At 36.5% G+C, this 22,381-nt stretch overlaps 1 protein-coding gene and 1 long non-coding RNA gene across 3 annotated transcripts in view; one reads left to right on the top strand and one right to left on the bottom strand.

The window, feature by feature from the left end:
- Positions 1–22,381, top strand: part of MAML3 (mastermind like transcriptional coactivator 3) — a 335,443-nt gene that overhangs the window by 139,508 nt on the left and 173,554 nt on the right. The window lies entirely within an intron of this gene.
- Positions 9,672–14,857, bottom strand: LOC131202841 (uncharacterized). The gene is made up of 3 exons (XR_009156234.1): positions 14,817–14,857; positions 11,573–11,665; positions 9,672–11,466 (listed from the first exon to the last, which is right to left on the bottom strand). It is a non-coding gene; the product is annotated as an uncharacterized LOC131202841 (long non-coding RNA).

Consider the following 22,381-nt stretch of genomic DNA (forward strand, 5'->3'; position numbering starts at 1 on the left):
ATACACAGAAGAATCACTTATAAAAAGAAATGCAGATACATGCGGCCAAAAGAAGTGTGGTAAGGATCTCTTTTCAGCCTTTGGTTCGCCAAATTCCTATTGTGAATATAATGGCTATTACTTGTCCTTAAAAGAGCCAGTCATATACTGCTTGTGCTTCTTCTTGGACCACGCGAAGCAGGCTTATTCCCAAGGGGGAAAGGATGCCTTTAAACACATGGCTCTTTCACTCATCCCGATGGCACGGATGTGTAAAACAGCCCTGAGCCAAGGGAGAGCAAAGCTTGCATTGTCTTGAGTCCAACCAAGGTGGGGGAGGGCTTTGCAGGTCATTACTCATTTATTCGCACAGCAAGCTCCTTCCTCGACCCATTCAGGTAGCTATTACTAGCTAGTGAAAAGTCACAAAGCCCCATCATTAGTGGAATCAATCATGCCAGGGCCCAGGGAAAACCCTCCCGCAGCCTCTCATTTACTCAGCTAAAGAGCTCAGAGCTTGTTGTCTGCAGCTGACTCAACTCCCAGGTCTCTAGCTCAGCCTCTTTTCAGCAGACCTCCCCTTTCCCTCTTTATACTGTTTATTGGGAGATGCACTTTGTGGGTTTTGTGCCTCCTCCCCTTACCCCCTCCTCCCACGCCCAGATTTTGCCTGCTGAGCATTCTTTAGGTCTTTAACATATTGCCATAGAGACATCACTATTTTGAATGATTGCTTCCCTTCCTCCATTTCTTTCCATTTTTCTCAACAAAGTTCTTGTGCCTTTTTGCTTTAGCTGCTTTCTCTCTTTTTTTCCTCCCCTTTTCACCCAGTGGATATTATATTATCCAGCTGTTGGTGAGTTAACCCTAATTGTACCTTATTAAAAAAAAGTTCTGGGAGTGACAATGAGAATTAACGGGGAAAAAATTAATCAAGACACAAGCTTGACAAAGAAGAGCTGTTTTTTGGGGGGTGGAGAAGTGAAACCAGAGAAAGTATTTGGAATCACTTTCTTTTTCTGAGAATAGCTATGACTTGATTAAAGATTTCTGTACTCTGTACCCTTTAAAGTACAAGACCCACAATTGCAAAATGTAGATGTCTGAATCCTTGAAAGATTATGTTTCCGTAGTAAAAAATGTAGGGTGGAATAAAATCAGATAAAAATCACAAACTATGTATTTGTAGACTCAAAGGGCAGGTATCAAAATGCTTTTTCAAGAGCAACTTGAAAATTAATTAAACTAAGTATGAAATGCTTAGTTCTATAGGGAGGGCATCCTTTCTCCTGCCATAGTCATAGGAAATGGACCTGGATGAATAATCTCCGAAATGCTTCCAGCAGCATTAACAGAAGCGGTTAAATCTGAAACAGCAACTGGAAGCAAATGTGATAAAACAGTTTCATCTGAGTAACACAAATTTTTATCAACAAAGCTGGATACATAATCAGAATTGCAGTGTTCCTATATGTTGCTAGGCTAACATAATATATGGAGCAAACAGACTTTTGCTTAAAGATGGACATTTTAAGTAATATATATTCTAAAACAGACTTTCATTTCAGGCCCTCTTTCATTTTGGCTTTTTTGCTCAAAAGTAGTCATAAGGTTATTTGTAAAACTGCATTACTTATGGAACAGAAACAAATGTTTCTGCCTGTCCCACTAAATTCAACAGGTCCAATTAATTAAGCAGCGCCATCTGGCAGAACCCAGCAAGTATGTTCTGGAAAACCATTTCTCTAAGATTATCAGGGTCTTTGACCCTCTAGTATTTTACAAATCCCCGAAGATTCCTGAAGAATCCTTGAAGTTAAGTAAGCCTGTTCTGATTTTGTGCTCGCTAAATTTTGAGCTGGGTTTGCCTTTGACACCATTATTCCATTCTGAACTTTGGAGTTTTAATCCTATGACCGCTATCCAGAGGCATAATTATGAGACGCTATATGAATTGATTAAATAAGATGAAAATATTTTTGCATTCCTCCACATTCCACAAAGGGACAGAATAAAATCTTTATTTCGCAGTGTTGGAAACTGATTTTTTAAAAAATATTTGATGCTATACAATTTTTATATGAAGTTCACTAGGGAGCATTATTGAGATAACTTAATGATTAGGCCAGTGGTAAGCTTCCAGCAATAGTGAATCTTGTATTTACAAGTTGATAGCAGAATATTGGTTCCTTTAGTTTTATCATAGGTAGTTTAATTAGCTTTATTTCAAAAAAATAATAAAATAATTGATTCTAAATAAAAAAAGAAGTAGAGGAATATTCACACACAGGACAGATAGACAAACCTATTTAAAAAAACAAATCAAAGGGAGAAATCAACATTATCTCTTTTCTCTTTTCCCTTAAAATCTTCTCTTTTATTATCACTATCCTTACTAAGTTCTCTTTCCTAACAGTTAGATTCCTTATGTACAGATACTAGAAGCCTGGCTTGGATGAGGAATTCAGATTGATCAAATGCAATATTTTAGTATTCACTTTTGCCAACAAAGAGCCATCTGTGAAACCTGTTCAAGTGCCTGAGAAAAAAACTTCAAATCAGTTGGGAACACAGGATTATTAGAATCTTAGAGTCCACTGAGTTGAACTCTCTACTCAATGTGAAAATCCAGTTTAAGTATATCCAACAGATGGCTGTCTAATACCCTTGAACATATCCAGTATAGGTGTTGGGAATCACCCAGCTTGGCAGGAAGGAGGATCAAGCACATAGATAGCCTGGAATCACTGTACCTTCAAAATAGCTGGGAGCAACCAGTTTTAAGTTCCTTGGAATAGGCTGCCAGACTGGGGAGATTCCTGTATTATAGGCAGAATATAATAAAGTAGAGCAGAATAAAGTAGAACATAATAAAGGAGAGCAACCTGACTAGGGGACTGGACACTAAAACATGAAGAACAGTTACAGGAGCTGAGCATAGCTAGTCTAGTGAAGAGAAGGACCAGGAGAAACATGATAGCAGTGTTCCAATATTTGAGTTGTTGCCACAGAGAGGAGGGGGTCAAGCTATTTTCCAAGGTACCTGAAGGCCAGTCAAGGAATAATAGATGAAAACTGACCAAGGAGAGATTCAACCTAGAAATGAAGAGGAACTTTCTGACAGTGAGAACAATCAACCAATGAAACAGCTTGCCTTCAGAAGTTGTGGGACCTTCATCACTGGAGGCTTTCAAAGAAAAGATTGGACTGCCATTTGTCAGAAATGGTGTAGGGTCTCCTGCTTGAGCAGGGGGGTGGGGTTTAGAGTAAATGACCTATAAGGTCCTTTCCAACTCTGTTTAATCTGTTAAAGTAGTCAGCTTGAATTCTGCACATGTGGCTTTGGTTGTTCATGACTGACAGAAGAAGACCCCATCACAACTAATTACTTCCATGGCACTTAAAGTTATTTCCTGTTCAATAATTCTTAGTTTTGTGAACTGCTTAGCTTTGGAAATGTACTATTTTAATACAAGTAAATAGTAAAAACAACCATTGTCCATTACTCTGGCCAGCAAAATCTTGCTGCAAAACAAAGGTGCTGTGGTTTTCCTGTTCCTGCAGATTCTTCCATTCAAAACCCCAGGTTCCTGTTCTATCTGACTAAAAAAAAATATTTTTTCTTAAGCGTACTAACTTCAAGTTTCATTTTTGCTGCTAAAAACTTCTGATTTTTTATTTTTCTAAAGGCCCTGTAGGAAAATTAAAATAGTGAGTCACTGCAGTGCAATGCATTGTTGGGAAATGCACCTACAAAAGGACAAAGGGAAGCAGAGGAGCTAGAGAGGGAGAGCCACAAAGTTTGCCTTCTGATAAATGGTCATTTTGTCATTAATTGCAAGAATCATGGCATCCAACACATCTTCATGGCATCTACATCCAAACTGTACCTATCTTTGCTGTAAAGGAATAGAACCTGTACAATAAAATGGAAACAGCAATACATTTAAATGTTATTTAAAATTTAAAGCGTAGATGCAGCCCTCCTGTTGATGGACAGATAACTGCTACTGAGCAATGCCAGGAGCCAAGATTATTATCTGACTGAAGCAGGTCTGACTTAAAAACCCTATCTTGCCCCGAAAGCAAAGCCCATCCGTAGGCACTCTTGTCCTCCAGCATAGATATTGAAAAGTCAAGGTATCTTCATTTTTACTATTCCTAGTCTTTCTTTCCGATAGTTGCTCTTCCTTTGCAGTTTTCTAGTATTCTGAAACACTCTAAAAGATTGTTATATGGACAGTAATGAAAATCAGTAAGTAACTGGTTAATATTAATATGCTTTAATATTCATTCAATTCTCATATGTGGGTTACTTTAAAATTTCATTTTTGGTTCAATATGTAAATAGGAATTTCATGTTAAAGTAGAATGCACTGGTCATACTAGGTAATTTCAGGCTTGCAGGTTCAATATTTAACAAATACAGGCAAGTACTACTGCTTAAAACAACTTTCAGAGAAGTTGAAAGTTCAATTCCCAGAATAACACAACCATGGTCATTTAACTGCAACATATGTACAGAGTGCCTGGTTAGTGAATATTATTCTGATGTTCAGACTTGATATAAGACAATTGACGAAGGATCTAATTCCTTTACCCACTAACGAAAACAGGATATACCATATTTTTCGTACTATAAGACTCACTTCCCACCCCAAAAAAGCGGGTAGAAATCTCTCTGTGCATCTTATGTGCACAGTGAATATTGCGGCAGGGCACAGGGGGATTGGTGCCACCACCGTTTGTCGCCACTGATAGCCGATTGCTGGCAAACGGGCAGCGGCGATGAACAGCGGTGGTGATGGGTGGCTGCAATCCCTGTCACCTAGAACAGCTGATAAGTGGTATTCTGGAAGGCTGATCCAACTGCCAATCAGCTCAGTTGACTGGTAGTGGATGTAACAGGGCAGAGCCCTGACGAGCCACATGCTGGGGCTGTGATAATGTGCTGAAACTGACAAGGCTGTTTGCTGCAAGAATGCTAGCCAGATGAATACCGGATAGATTCTAGGAGGCAGCTAGGCAGATTTTTTTTTCTTGTTTTCCTCCTCTAAACCTAATGTGCCGTCTTATAGTCTGGAGCGTCTTATAGTGCGAAAAATACGGTAACTGTTTAAGGGCACAGAAGTGGTAGAATAATGCAGTTTTGCATATAGTTGGATGTTGAATAGCTAGTAGTTGAAAATACTGGTTGAGAGGATGCATACAATAGTGTCAAACTATATTAAAAGTAATCTATTTCAACCTTACACCTCTTGTTTTTGGCAATTACTATAATTTGTGGAAAGGGCATATAGGAGACATTTAGTTTTTTGCTTTATCGTTTTAGCTGATGTTAATGGCAAAAATCTACTAACTGTATCATGAAGTAGGCTGGCTTTGTTTGAGCTGATCATCAGATTAGTTTACTAGACATATTTCACACATAGGTCCACCTCTTACCCTTTAGCTATAACTTTTATAGCAATGAGTCATTTGCACTACACTATAACAAACAGGGTTCGCAGTTGCTAAAGATCTGCTAACCTATTTTCATGGCAACATCTAGCCTAAATTAAGGTTTTAAAAAAGATTCTGGGAACACAATTTTCCAGAATATATATTTTTTCTTCTTCATCCTTCTTCTATTTCCCAACCTTGAAAATTTTAGTAGTTTTAATTTGAGTTATTGTTAAATAATAAAATAGGTGTCACAAATTGGAGTCAAGTATCATGTTATTTAGTTAATGGAAATCCTGCTCTACAATTCAAAGGAGGTCTTGTATGTTGCATTGTGTTTTTCTAGTATAATCCATCTCAATTATCTTTAATACAATGTTTGAGTTGCTGCACACTTCTGACTTGTTTTAAATAATACAGAGGTTTATGTAAATGCATTGTGTGGAATTAATTACCATCAGATGTGGAAATATAGATGGTTTTAAAATGAATTCGTGGAAGATGAAGCTATCTATGGTTTCTAGTTTTGATAGTTCTTTACTACTTACTGGATCAAAGGTGGCATGTATTTTAAATAATAGTGGCTGGAGAGCAGTAGTAAAAGAGGCTATTATCTTTTTTTCCTTTTAGTTCAATCAAGGCTGATTCAAGAGACTGCCTGGAAAAGCCACTTTGGTTTTCTTGGCAAGATTTTTGAGAAGTTGTTTGTTTGTTTATAAAATGTTTTGGCTTCTCATCTTACGATAGGATAACTCTGGGTGACTTACAGTTACATAAAAGCTAAAACGTAAAAAGTTAAAAACAAACATTAAAACGAAAAATACCTGGGGAGGGTGGAGGCGGGAGGAGGGAGGCAGAATCTGTTATTACTCAATCAACCACCTCCATTGCACTGTTCCCCCATTGGGGCTCAAGCCAACTGGCAAAGCCATGTCTTTAGGCCCTTATGAAAAGATAGAAGGGTTGGGACCAACCTCACATCGGGGGGGGGGCAAGATGTTCCAGAAAGTGAGAGCAACAGCATAAAAAGTCCTCCTCCAGGACTCCGCCAGCCGGAATAATCAGGTTTGCGATTACCTCCTTTCAAGGGGTGAGGAAAAATTTAACTGGCCCAGCAGGCTTTGTGTCTAAGGTGGGACTAGAACTCACAATCTCCTGGTTTCTAGCATGGTGCCTTAACCGTGACACCAAATTCATCTCACCACTCTTGTATCCTGATTGTAAACTACCTATGCATAGCTAGGTCTATGTAACAGAGTACTGGTTCAAGTGGGCTCTTCTAATGTGAATGCATAATATTGATCAATGCCAAACACAGAACAATCTTGGAATCATCCTGGGAAACATTTATGGAACAGCACAAAGGGAATGTGGAATCGTGAGCTTATATGAAAGCATTAGTGCATAGTGCTTTTTCAGGAAATAAAGCAAGTTTAAACTGTGGCAGTCCTTTCCTATTAATTCCATTTTGAGACTATAGATGTTCCAAATTGGTCTCCAGATTAGTAGAAAAGGACTATATTTTAGAAGTAATTTTCATTTAGATATATTTTTTGATATAATTTTGGCCCTTCAATTTTTAAATTAATATGTATATTCATTAATTTATATTAATGTGTATCCTTAGAATTAAGAGGATGAGTTAAAGAATTAAATCACATTGAAAATATTGCAGTTTATTAGCATATTTTGACTCTTCTATCCTCTTTATTGAGATTGGGGTCTAATTTTTCCCTTATTTCCTCCAAATTCAGATAGATAAGATGCTTTCAATGTTCTGAAATATACTGAAATATATTTCTTATATGGTTATACTATAAATTACGGTAGTGATCTAACTTTAGAAACCCCTATTCCTAAGAAGTAAATAGAATAGAATAGAATAGAATTTTTATTGGCCAAGTGTGATTGGACACACAAGGAATTTGTCTTGGTGCATATGCTCTCAGTGTACATAAAAGAAAAGATACGTTCATCAAGGTACAACATTTACAACACAATTGATGGTCAATATATCAATATAAATCATAAGGATTGCCAGCAACAAGTTATAGTCATACAGTCATAAATGGAAAGAGATTGGTGATGGGAACATTCAAAAAATTCAAAAAAAAAAATTCAAAGTGCTGAGATTAGCTTTTGAATAAAGTAATGATATGAAAAGGACAAGAGTAGAATATCAAACATGGGGGGGGGTTTGTTCAAGAAAGTACATTAGCATGGGAAAGACTGATCCAGTGGTGGGATTCAAGTAATTTAACAACCGGTTCTCTGCCCTAATGATTTCTTCCAACAACCAGTTTGCCAAACTGCTCAGAAAGTTAACAACTGGTTCTCCCGAAGTGGTGCAAACTGGCTGAATCCCACCATTGGTCTGATCTAAAAGCTGACTGTGGCAGCTTTCCATTTATTTAGACTAGATCTAAACAAAATTATGTGCAATTTAGATGGGATGCACTGAAGGGATAAATCATCAAAATATGTCAATTGCTGTTTAGTTTTTATAGGACAAAATACACAATACTGTATGTCAAAATACACAATATTCTTCTTCTCAATCTTTATGATATCCTTTAAACATCCTTTTTTAGAACTGAAGAAGTTATGGATTTGAATGTTAAACATTAAAGAATTAGCTATTCTAATAAAAACTGTATTTCTGCATTGCATAACCCTAACCCTTCATTGAATTATGTTTAAGGATAAATTGGTATCCCTACTAGAAAATATAATATTGCTAAAACTACTACTACTTTGCATTTTTCTTTGTAACTTTTTATCAACTAGCAGTACTCCTCCCCTGTTTTAATATGCAGCGTTAGATCAGTTAAACATTAATTGCTATTAATATCTAGAGGTTTTTGGCCTGCAGATTTGGTGACTAAGATTGTTTTGTTATGATGGAACAAAATGATGGAACTTTTTTTAAAAAAAAAATAGATAAGTATGTTCTTCATATTGTAGCCTACTACACTCGATATTTACTTAGCTTTCCATATTCTGATAACTATTTAAATAGTGCAGAAGACATAATACTTGATATAGCAGGAGTGGAAAATATGTTCTTGAGGGTACCTGGCTGACAGAATCAGGTACGTGGCTGACTGAATCCATAAAAGCTGCTGTACGTCGTCCTTTCTTCACCCAAATATGACCATTTGTCTATCTATGTGCACTGAAAGAAAAATGTGGAGAACCTAACAAGTTATCAATTCCTTATCAAACTTGATTAATTTACTTTTTTGCCAGTTAATAGCTGTCAGAGACTCCTCATTATCACAGATTATTTACTTATTTTTTCACATTTTTGAACCACCCATTTCCCTCAGAGAGGGACTCTGAGCAGATTGAATAGCATTTCATTGTTTTCACTACCATAATTAGTTATATGTGCAAAAATAATTATCTGAATTTACTGAATTGACCCCAGTAAGGTATTTGCTGTAATGAGTAAATATTTAGACTTCTCAAACATCATAAATGATGACATGTTCCATCCTAGATAGCTACTTGACTAATCTAGAGATTTGTATAGGTGAAGTATTGAAATTGTTGCTTTCCACATCTGAGATCTGAATGTTTTTAGAAATCTATTGCTTGCTTTTAGAATTATTGTCCTTTCTAGAGCTATACTAGGAAGCAATGGAACTGATAAGAATACTCCTATACTTTAAAAAAAACATTTGTGTCAACATCTAAACTGTCCAGCCAATACATGGTTCATAAATTCTAAACCAATGACATCACTTATGGATCCATATACTAAGAAGGAGGTGGATAAAGGAGTCTGTGATGATTTCAGCAGGGACAATAGTAAAAGAAAAAGGAAATATTTTAGCTTCCAAGAAGAAGTTAATGAAGTGGGCAGTTTCAGAGTTGACAGGGCAAGAGGCATTCCATGGATCACCATAAAGGTTAACATTTCAATGTAGAATGAATTATCCAGATGATTACCAAAAAGGAATCAAGGCATAAGTTAATCAGTTATGTTTCCAAAGAGAACTGAATATTGTGTATTTTTTAAATGGCTGGACAGACAATTAGTTTGAGCACACTTTTGCATGAGCAATTTTTAGACAGGTCCAGAAATTGTCTACTGTATACACTAATGCATATTGTATTTTGAACTGAAGAAAGCTATAGCAGGAGAGCACAATAAATTGTAAATATTTTGGACAAATATTATAAGAAAGCTATAGCAGGAGAGCACAATAAATTGTAAATATTTTGGACAAATATTATAACTATCACCTAATATGTTCCATAAAAGTCATGCTTAGACATTCTCCTTGGGTGAATGTTAAAATAGGTTTTTATTGATGCAAGTAAAAATGTAAAGAGCAATTGTATTTACTTGATTAAAAGAACTAGATTAAGGAGAAAAAATTCTGTTTTGCTAGATTTATATGTCACCCTAATCAATTGGGGGTGGGGGGCTTAAATTTTGCATATTAATCATCATCATGATCATCATCAATGTACTGTACATGTCTTTCCATAGTAGGAAATCTGCAACAAAAATAACATAATTAAAAGAGATGATAAAACCAGAGGCACCTAAACTAACAAGGGCAGGTAACATAGGAACATATCATCAAAGTCTTGTCTGAACAAAGTATTTTCTACTTTCAGAAAATCATGCAGAATGGGGAAAGACAGGCCTTCTTGGGAAAAAACGTTCTATGGCAGCTTTTCTGACACCACTAGATGCCAAAATTCAGGAGGGGTCTGGTAGCATCTTTCTGAATAAAAGTTATAATTTATTAAAAGGCATAAGCATTTGCAAGCTGCAGTCATTTCATAGAGACTGATAAAGCTGATATTTTTTGTTAGTCAGAAAAAGTGTTGTCAAGCTCCTTATTTTTTGACATTGTAGACTACAATGCTTAAGAAGCCCAATAAAAGCTTCATCTACAAGTCATAATAACACATGTAATCTATCATATAACCTTGCTCAAAATTATTCAGCGTTTTAAAGAAGACGTTCTGCAAAAACAGGCAGAAAGCTCTTATTTCTTTTCTCTCTGATTGCAAAAGATTATGAACTAAATTTTCTGAAATAAGTTTATTCTGCTGACATATCATTTTTCATTTAAGTTATTTGATTTCTGTTTCAAATACTAAATCCTGAAATTATTTAAACAGCCTGGCACCTTGGAAATGAGTGGTTTTTGTTCAGGAAAAAAAAGAAAAGAATTTCAGCTTCTTCCATGCAGCGGAGGTTCAGAAAGCATAAAGCTCAACCTAATCTTTTAAGAATTGGTCCTCACATTGGAGCTGATCAAAACAAATGAACAACAACAAAAACCCTTGTGGTCACAAAGCATCCCAGTAGCAACATTAATATTATTTTCCTTCAGTTGGCCTTCCAATTTGACCTGTAAAATCCAGCTCACTCTAGATGTTAGAGCAATTCTTTAACTGGTTCTTGTCACAGAGAAGATTTCCAGTGCTCCCCGATAGTGAGACTTTTTAGATGTATATTTTAATACATTCCTATTCACTCACCATGCAGCATGGTTATGAGAACTAATTAGTTCATGTTTATACAGCACTTGGAAGCTGTAATGCCCTATTAGGTTCCACTCTGTGCCTGATGCATGAGGAGAGCTCCCATTAATGTTAATGGAGGTTATAGATGCTTCTGAAGCAGTGAATATGTGTGCTAAGAATAATTATGCTTATTAGTAGATTTCATAATGTTACTTGATCAGCCTTTTGTAATTTAGCTTAATTGTTTTCATTTCACTCTAACTTACCATATTAAATTTCTGGTTTATTCTGAATCCTCTAATGTACAAGATACAACCTGTCTGATAAACACTGTGAAGAAACACAGTTGGAGGGAAGTATGCAGTTGAGTACCCCAAGGCTCTGTTTTAGGCCCAGTACTCTTCAACATCTTCATCAATGACTTGGATGAGGGGATAGATGGGGAACTCATCAAATTTGCAGATGACACCAAGCTGGCAGGAATAGCCAACACTCCAGAAGATAGGCTCAAGTTACAGAAAGATCTTGACAGACTTGAACATTGGGCGCTATCTAACAAAATGAAATTCAACAGTGAAAAAAGTAAGGTTCTACATTTAGGCAAAAAAAACAAAATGCACAGGTACCGTATATGTGGTACCTTGCTCAATAGTAGTACCTGTGAGAGGAATCTTGGAATCCTAGTGGATAACCATTTGGATATGAGCCAGCAGTGTGCATTAGCTGCCAAAAAAGCCACCACAGTTCTTGGCTGCATAAACAGAAGGATAGAATCAAGATCATGTGAAGTGTTAATACCACTTTATAATGCCTTGGTAAGGCCACACTTGGAATATTGCATCCAGTTTTGGTCGCCACGATGTAAAAAAGATGTTGAGACTCTAGAAAGAGTGCAGAGAAGAGCAACAAAGATGATTAGGGGACTAGAGACTAAAACATATGAAGAACGGGTTGCAGGAACTCGGTATGTCTTTAATAAAAAGGACGACTGGGGAGACATGATAGCAGTGTTCCAATATCTCAGGGGTTGCCACAAAGAAGAGGGAGTCGGGCTGTTCTCCAAAGCACCTGAGGGTACAACAAGAAGCAATGGGTGGAAACTGATCAAGGAAAGAAGCAACTTAGAACTAAGAAGAAATTTCCTGACAGTTAGAACAATTAATAAGTGGAACGACTTGCCTGCAGAAGTTGTGAATGCTCCAACACTGGAAATTTTTAAGAAAATGTTGGATAACCATCTGATTGAGATGGTGTAGGGTTTCCTGCCTGAGCAGGGGGTTGGACTAGAAGGCTTCCAAGGTCCCTTCCAACTCTGTTGTTATATATTATATTATAAACAGTATCTTCCCCACTACCCATTTATTGGTGTTTTCCTTGTGTAACTTTTCCACAATCTTCTTTGTCCACGTTATACAAATAACAAGATACCTTTCTGGCTATGAATGCAGGCAGGCAACACCTAGTCCAAATCATATTTGATTACCATTAATTACAGTGCTGTCATATAGAAGGAGAGAGCAAGACAGCTGGCTTTGTCAAATTACAATGAAATAGCCTACTGTCTGTCTGCTGACTTAATAGCTTTAATTGCCAGTGAATAATCTAGATTTGGTGGATGTGTTTGAACATATCAGCAGGCACCAAATATTTCAATTAAGAACAGGCTGTGTAATTCCTTTTTTTTTTGCGGTAGGAATAACAGAGAAGTAATTTTGAAGCTCATAAAAGAAAGCCCATGAACCAGGCAGAGCCTTGTTACTTTACTTTGTTAAGCTGTATGGAATGGGTGAAGAGTCTGTTCATACTAACCAAATATGCCTTCTTTCAGATCTCTTGGCAAGTCCTATCTCTAGCATAATGATGTTGAAATAACAATGTAAAGTAGACACTGGAGAACAAGAAAACAGTAAATGTAGAAAAAAATGAGTTTGGAAGGGATGCACTTCAGAATTAACTGAGATATAGTTCCTATTATATTTGTCCTAGGGCATAAACATTTGTCTAAAAGTATTCATAAGAGATGCCTATTAATATCCACAACTTCTTCAGGAAGCTTTTTCTATACTATAGAATTGCATAACTGGGGGGTTGGGGAAGGGCAGGGCTGAGGGCTATGTTTTGTCTTTGAATGAAATGCTGAAGGCTGCATTCCAAAATGTAGGCAGGCAAGGAACATGAAATAGGTGGGGACTGAACCAAAACTTAATTTGATTGAACTTTGATTAAACTTTAATTAAGTAATTACATTTAATAGGATTATGCATGCTTCGAAAATGATTCAGAAGAATGGCTTCAGACCATTTGTGAACATAGCACCTCATTGCTATTCATTAAAGCAACCCCTCCTTTTTCAGGCTACTCATTCCAGTTAATGTGTCTGTTAAAGCAGTCACACCTTTTCTGAGGCTCATGGGGATGCCTGAAAAAGGAGGGGCTGCTTTAATGAAAACGGGACGGTGCTTTCCTTGCATAAGTTCCAAAGCTTTTCATCTGAATCATTTTTGAAGTGTGCAGTACGGTGATATTCTTGTGTGTTTAATACCTCTACCTTGTGTGACATTAACATTCATAATTCAATTTGTATAGGTTCATTAATCTGGTATAAGATTAGGTCTAAATGTTATTCATATTATTCTAAGAATCAAAAAAATAAAAGCAGGAATTCCAATCTCTGGAAATTATTTGTTACTTATTTATATTTTGTTTATTATGCTTACCTATAAGCCATATACTTTTGTGATTCTATTTATGAGAAATTATACCTGCAATATGATTTTATGTATAATCTTTTAGTGATACATGGCTGCATTTTTTTAAAAAAACAAATCATTAATGGTCTAAATTATACCTTTGCAGATCAAAGTTTGACTAAGGAATACATGGACAGCTTTCATATTGAAGACCTCTCTGGCCTTTTCCCAGTGTTGAAAAATATTGTTTTTCTTTTAATTGTCTGCATTTGATTTCAAAATGCTAAAACATTAAGTAAATATGAACTAGCCAATCTAAGCAATGAATTAAAATGGAAGCAGTGTGGTTTCCCTAGAGAATTATGAAATATGCAGAGAATGGCTATTTCCAAGCAAACACACTTGACTCGGAAATGATGGGGCTTGATTCAAAGATACCACGTGCAATCAAGCTGCCTTTAAGAATTTCCCCTTCTGCATCCAGCTTTCAGAATAATCTTGGTTAGACAACAAATCTTATCAATATATTCTTTTCATTTTTAAAGTATTAAAATACTTAAAATATTAAGTATGACTTATTCTGCTTAATGACCAGGCATGGGTGCATGAATTTGTAGCCATACCAGAAAATATAAGAAAGAGAAAAGCAAAGGTTTAACAAAAAGTACTCGTGACAGCCCCTGTGTTTGTATTTCAGTTTTTAAAATTTCCTCTTTTTCTGCTGCACTTTTTATTCTTTGATCTAGAAACTTTCTTCACAAGGTTAATATTCAGTTATGGAAAAAACTATTGCAGTTTCAGCAATGAATAGATGCTAATTTATACATATATACGTACAAGCTGAATAACTAATTAATGACTTTCTATGCCACTCACAAACATAAAAAATAACTTTTTTTGATTCTATTGTTATTGCATTGGGCCTTCCTAAGCTTCAGAAAAATTTAAACTGTGATTAAAAATTTTTTTTTAATACTTTGCCATTTCGACAAGGCATCATTCACTATGTAACTCTGAAATGTATGAAAAATGATTTTGTTTTTTTACTAATGAATTGGGAAATGAGCGTCAAGGAGTTCTCTGCCTTCTTATAGTACATATAATGTCTCCACAAATTTTGGAGCCAACTATTGTGGCAAAGACCCAAGAACTGATGAAGAGACGGGTTCTTTGGAACCTTTTTTTTAAAGGAGCAGATGAGAGATCACCTACCTGTGCTCCACATAGTTGCTCCCGGAGACTGCAGGACAACTGTTAGAAGTGAAAAAAAGGAATATAGGGTTGGTTTTTTGATCAAGGTTAAAATAAGACATTTATTTGCAGAGTTCTGGCAACCTATCAGCTTTTTCAGGTAGACCAGACAGGAAACTCAATGAGATGAGCTTATTCTACTTTATTATAAAGCTTCCTTAGTAGAATCTTGCACATCTGATAGTACAAAACTTCCGCCGTCTCTTTTACAAACTGGCACTTTCCATTCTTATTCTTTTTTCTTTATTTCTTTAGTTTGTATTTTTTTTACTATTGTAATCAAAATCCTTAATAAAATTATACACAAAAAATTCCTACTTACAATAAGAAGGAAGATAATGTCTCTTTAACCTTTTCAATGAAAAATCAAGAAAATATTTTGGTTCAAAGAAAAGAGTTCTTCCCATTGAAAGAATATCTTTGTGTACCTACTAATATTTTTATTTGAGGGGGTTCTAAATAGTTTTAATGACTTGAAATGCAAAATAAAATGGAAGAAACTTATAAGGGTGTCCCTCAATCTCTGGGAGATTGCCACTTCACAGCCAAGCCTACTTCAGCCTCCTTGAACTGAGAAACATTTAAGCTTATCTTAATACAGGGTAGCTGAATTCCTTGGATGAGGACATGAGGACATTATGGATTTGGTATATGATTGTACTGGAAGATCCTATTTAATAACAACAACAACAACAACAACAACAGAGTTGGAAGGAACCTTGGAGGTCTTCTAGTCCAACCCCCTGCCCAGGCAGGAAACCCTACACCATTTCAGACAAATGGTTATCCAACATTTTCTTAAAAATTTCCAGTGTTGGAGCATTTACAACTTCTGCAGGCAAGTTGTTCCACTGATTAATTGTTCTAACTGTCAGGAAATTTCTCCTTAGTTGCATCTCTCCTTGATTAGTTTCCACCCATTGCTTCTTGTTCTACCCTCAGGTGCTTTAGAGAATAGTTTGACTCTCTTTTCTTTGTGGCAACCCCTGAGATATTGGAACACTGCTATCATGTCTCCCCTAGTTCTTCTTTTCATTAAACTAGACATACTCAGTTCCTGCAACCGTTCTTCATATGTTTTAGCCTCCAGTCCCCTAATCTTTGTTGCTCTTCTCTGCACTCTTTCTAGAGTCTCAACATCTTTTTTACATCGTGGTGACCAAAACTGAGTGCAATATTTCAAGTGTGGCCTTACCAAGGCATTATAAAGTGGTATTAACACTTCACATGTTCTTGATTCTATCCCTCTGTTTATGCATCCCAGAATTGTGTTGGCTTTTTTAGCAGCTGCTGCACACTGCTGGCTCATATCCAAATGGTTGTCCACTAGGACTCCAAGATCCCTCTCACATTGAGCAAGGTACCACATATACGGTACCTGTGCATTTTGGTTTTTTGGCCTAAATGTAAAACCTTACTTTTTTCACTGTTGAATTTCATTATGTTAGATAGCGCCCAATGTTCAAGTCTGTCAAGATCCTTCTGTATCTTGAGCCTATCTTCTGGAGTGTTGGCTATTCCTGCCAGCTTGGTGTCATCTGCAAATTTGATGAGTTCCCCATCTATCCCCTTGTCCAAGTCATTGATGAAGATGTTGAAGAGTACTGGGCCTAAAACAGAGCCTTGGGGTACTCCACTGCATACTTCCCTCCATGTGGATATAGTTCTGTTGAGGATTACACGTTGAGTGCAGTTGGTCAGCCAGTTACGAATGCATCTGGTGGTGGTGCTGTATAACCCACATTTTTCTACTTTATCTAGTAGTAGGTTATGGTCTACTTTATCAAATGCTTTAATGAAGTCCAAGTAAATTATATCGACAGCATTCCTCTGGTCCACTAATTTTGTCACTTTGCCAAAGAATGCAATAAGATTAGTCTGGCATGATCTGTTTTTAAGAAACCCATGTTGGCTTTTGGTTATTACTTGGTTTGCTTCTAGGTGTTCGGTGATTTGTTGCCTGATTATCTTTTTCAGAATCTTTCCTGGTATTGAGGTTAGGCTGATAGGTCTGTAGTTTCCTGGATCTGTTTTTTTTTTCTTTTTTGAAGATGGGAACTACATCAGCTCTTTTCTGGTCCTCTGGCAGTTCCCCTGTGCTCCAGGATCTTTGAAAGATATAGTTCAATGGTTCTGAGATTTCGTCTGCCAGTTCCTTCAGAACCCTGGGATGTAATCTATCCGGTCGTGGTGATTTGAACTCGTCTAGGGTAGACAGATGTTCAGTTACCATTTTTTCCCCTATTTTAACTTGTGTTCCTAATCTGTTTTTTTGTGGTGCTGTTTTTGATAGGTTGGATTGTTTTTTCCTTTTTTGTAAAGACAGATGCAAAAAAATGTGGCAATTGTGGCAATTGATAATTTACCTACATATTGGGGTTTTTTTAATTTTTTAAATTTTAAATTTTAAGAAATAACAACTCTGTACTTAACTGTTCCTATTCACAATTTATCCATGCATCCATCATTTACTATTCTATGAGCCTATAAGTTAATTTTATTAATTTACTAATCTTTTAGAAGTTTCTCCCATACTGTGAAAGACCAGTTAATGAGAGATATGAGCAAACAGTGGAACAGCCTCCTCCTGTTCTGCCTATCATAGTCTCTTTGTGGAAAGAAAATACAGCCACTGGCACAGAGAAGAAACCTGTGATAGCATCAGATATGCTCACACAGAAAAGCCTGAGATCTGCACTGAATTTTTGTTAGAGAAGACACAATTTCTGAAGTGGCTCTTGGCCTCTAGGCCTTGTACATAATAGCATTAAATAATAACATCAGGGTACAAAGTGATACCAGAGAGGATTCAGATAGAGGTTTAAGGCTGCAGTTCTGTACATAGCTGGTTGATAGTACAATTTGCGTATGAGTAAACACACATAAAATTTCATTATGAATATAGTCATACAAAAATCTGCTTTCTGCTTGTTGCTGTCCTAACATGAAGGCAGATACTCACTCTGCTTTAGGTGACAGATTTAAGACAGAGGGAACATAAATCCCTCTCATCCAAGCTACTGTACAACAGGAATTACTCAACTGCCTAGTCAAAGAAAAATGCTGTTGTAAACCTAAAAATATTGTACTGAGATTTCACTACAATAACACAATCTTACAAGTCTTATTGTACTGTCTTGGCTTTCCTTTTTACACTCTAATGAATTAGGAACAAGGGTGAAATGCTACCGGTTCGCTCCAGTTTGGAAAAACTGGTAGTGATAAAAACTACCAGTTCGGGTGAACTGGTAGTTTAAAAAAAAGCTACGATCCAACGATCACTTGGGCCGTGTGGTTTAGCTTTGCTAGAAAGCAGGATTTCCTGATTTCTAGCGAAGCTAAACTGCACGCCACAGGTGATTTCCCCCCCCTCGCTGTTCTACTTACCTTTCCAAGCTTCCTTTTGACGCATACTGCACATGGGAAAATGAAAAGGTTCATTTAACAATAATGTTAATCTATAAAGTAGCAAAAGTCTCTGATTTGCATTTCCAGTAGCAACCTCTGTTAGAATGTAATAATGATTTTTCCTGTTTTTAATATTTATATAGTTTTTAACTAAAATACTTGAGATAGATTGCATCTAGTACAGGTAGTCCTTGTTTAGAACACAATTGGGACCAGCAATTTGGTTGTTAAGCAAAGCAGTCTCTAAGTGAAACTATGATTTGTTTATGAGCTTATATCAGCTTCTCTTTACTTTACAGACCCTCAAAATTTATAAACATGAGGATTGATTGAAAGTTCCTTTTAATCATTGTTGTAACTGCTAATGGTCACTATACAAGGCAGACACTGAACAAGGACTACCTATATATAAGTAATTAGAATACTAGAATTGTTAAGTGGGTTCAGTTTTCAAACCAGGCTATTGCCAATGTTTCTTACATCTTCTAGCTTCTTGTTGCACTGAAAAACACTAATATGTGGAAGAAGAATTTTTTCCTTAACTAAATAACCTTCAGGTAGTGTGGAATAGAGCTTCCATTATGACCGATAATAATCAGAAACATTTGTGTATACAACAGATTATGGGAAGTCCAAAGAGGAATTCCCAAAGTTTCATAAACTTTATGAAGCCTGTATCATAATGTTCATTTAGAACACTTATATGTAAGAGTTTCTACAGATTTTCCTTCCATTTGGTAATGTAAGTTGTAATAAATTATTAGGGTTCCTTGGTTCCATTTGTCTGTTTAGACTATTGAGCATCATGTTATACTAACAGCAGAGTATTCATTTCATGTTTTCCTTCTCAGAATCTTTGCAGAAAATTGCAGTATTCTTTTATTTATGAATTTTCTAACCATTTCAACATTGTAGGATTCATGAGTGATGTAACTATTAGTCACATTTTGAAAGGCTGGAGGAGAGAGTTCTGGCATTCAATATAATTTTTTTAAAATGATGATTGAATTTAGTATTTCAGTTAACTAAACAAAATAACTAAATTTCATTTAACTAAAAAGAAATCCTGAATATTCTGGACTTGCAACTGTATTTCATGTAATTTTAAGATAGGGCATTACACTAATTGAATTAACCAAACAACAAAATAATGTTGGGTGACAACTACAAAATATACAAAATATGGCAAGGTAGATAATAGGGAAACAGCACAAAATCTTCTGTGAATCAACAGCACAGGGAGAAAGATAACCTTTACAGAGGGAATGGCTCCTTCCCCCACAGCTTTGCTTACGTCAGCCATTAAAATAGCAACATCAGGAACAAAGCTCTATTGGTTAATGAAAGAGAAGGTGAAGAGAGAGGATGAGAGAGTCTACTCCAAGTTGCACTGATCAAATCCTCTTCCATAATAATCAGGCCATCTTGTTAATTTCTGTTGGAAAAGTGCAAAGTTTAAGCTGAAAAATCATAGTGCTTCCACTTATGTTTCTCCTAGTTTGCTTGCGTCGGCTCTGTGGTCACTTTTAGCCATGTCAGCATGTTGGAAATTGCTGATGGTAAACACCAGAGGTATGCATGCACAATACTGAAGAGACCACAAAGAGTATAGCCTTGGGGGAAATAGTAGATTTGTTCATATACATGCTATCTTGATTTTCTTTTCTTTTTTTGTAAAGACTGCTGAAAAATATTTCAAGTTTAGATTTGGGACTGTATAGTGTAGACTTTTTTAGCTGATTTTCTTTACTAGAAGAACAAACTGAAATATAAGAAAGTAAGAGAACAAGAGAGCAATTCAGATTTAAGGAGTTTGAGCCGTTTGTGTGGACTGCAGTAATAGATACATGTACATGTAATACTTGGAGAGACATGTTGCAAAATGTGCTATAAACATGAGTAATAATCACATTTCAGGTAATGGACCTATAAAACAACATTCATATTGCATTAATTTTCTGTAGATACATTGCCTACCTCTTTATTTCCACACCTAATATAAGATGCATTAAGACTTTGGTCTCTAAAGCCCCTAAACAATTTAGGACTATCTTACTTCAGGTAGTAACCTGACCTTCCATTTGATCACTGAGACTGGCATCCTTGTCCTTTAGTAACAAGCCTTTGCAAAAGTGGCCCCACTTGGAATCACTTTGGAATTTTCTTCTCATGGTATTACCATGTGATTCCTTCTGATTAGTATAGAAGAACCCCAAATTAGTGAGAGTTATTCATGCGCTGATGGGCCATGATGACTCAGTGGTTAAAGACACTGACCTTGTCAGCTGGACAGCTTAAAGCCCAGGTTCGAGACCCAGCACCATGTGACAGGGTGAGCTCCTGGTCCTTGTCATAGCTCTTCCTTACTGTTTTACATGTAATACTTGGAGAGACATGTTGCAAAATGTGCTATAAACATGAGTAATAATCACATTTCAGGTAATGGACCTATAAAACAACATTCATATTGCATTAATTTTCTGTAGATACATTGCCTACCTCTTTATTTCCACACCTAATATAAGATGCATTAAGACTTTGGTCTCTAAAGCCCCTAAACAATTTAGGACTATCTTACTTCAGGTAGTAACCTGACCTTCCATTTGATCACTGAGACTGGCATCCTTGTCCTTTAGTAACAAGCCTTTGCAAAAGTGGCCCCACTTGGAATCACCTTGGAATTTTCTTCTCATGGTATTACCATGTGATTCCTTCTGATTAGTATAGAAGAACCCCAAATTAGTGAGAGTTATTCATGCGCTGATGGGCCATGATGACTCAGTGGTTAAAGACACTGACCTTGTCAGCTGGACAGCTTAAAGCCCAGGTTCGAGACCCAGCACCATGTGACAGGGTGAGCTCCTGGTCCTTGTCATAGCTCTTCCTTACTGTTTTACATGTAATACTTGAGAGACATGTTGCAAAATGTGCTATAAACATGAGTAATAATCACATTTCAGGTAATGGACCTATAAAACAACATTCATATTGCATTAATTTTCTGTAGATACATTGCCTACCTCTTTATTTCCACACCTAATATAAGATGCATTAAGACTTTGGTCTCTAAAGCCCCTAAACAATTTAGGACTATCTTACTTCAGGTAGTAACCTGACCTTCCATTTGATCACTGAGACTGGCATCCTTGTCCTTTAGTAACAAGCCTTTGCAAAAGTGGCCCCACTTGGAATCACCTTGGAATTTTCTTCTCATGGTATTACCATGTGATTCCTTCTGATTAGTATAGAAGAACCCCAAATTAGTGAGAGTTATTCATGCGCTGATGGGCCATGATGACTCAGTGGTTAAAGACACTGACCTTGTCAGCTGGACAGCTTAAAGCCCAGGTTCGAGACCCAGCACCATGTGACAGGGTGAGCTCCTGGTCCTTGTCATAGCTCTTCCTTACTGTTTTACATGTAATACTTGAGAGACATGTTGCAAAATGTGCTATAAACATGAGTAATAATCACATTTCAGGTAATGGACCTATAAAACAACATTCATATTGCATTAATTTTCTGTAGATACATTGCCTACCTCTTTATTTCCACACCTAATATAAGATGCATTAAGACTTTGGTCTCTAAAGCCCCTAAACAATTTAGGACTATCTTACTTCAGGTAGTAACCTGACCTTCCATTTGATCACTGAGACTGGCATCCTTGTCCTTTAGTAACAAGCCTTTGCAAAAGTGGCCCCACTTGGAATCACTTTGGAATTTTCTTCTCATGGTATTACCATGTGATTCCTTCTGATTAGTATAGAAGAACCCCAAATTAGTGAGAGTTATTCATGCGCTGATGGGCCATGATGACTCAGTGGTTAAAGACACTGACCTTGTCAGCTGGACAGCTTAAAGCCCAGGTTCGAGACCCAGCACCATGTGACAGGGTGAGCTCCTGGTCCTTGTCATAGCTCTTCCTTACTGTTTTACATGTAATATGTATTATATTTTGCATTATAATCGCGTAGTTTGGATACTTTATATACTCTGGGAGCGTTTATGTCAGATTGAGTAAACATTAGTGTCCATTCACTTATAACATTTAAATGGTGTACTCTGTCCTTACCCACATATTTAGACAGGTTGGAGAAAGGTGATTAAGTGGTGGG

Source organism: Ahaetulla prasina, chromosome 8 (genome assembly GCF_028640845.1).
Source record: "Ahaetulla prasina isolate Xishuangbanna chromosome 8, ASM2864084v1, whole genome shotgun sequence".
In the NCBI taxonomy this organism is placed as follows: Eukaryota; Metazoa; Chordata; class Lepidosauria; order Squamata; family Colubridae; genus Ahaetulla; species Ahaetulla prasina.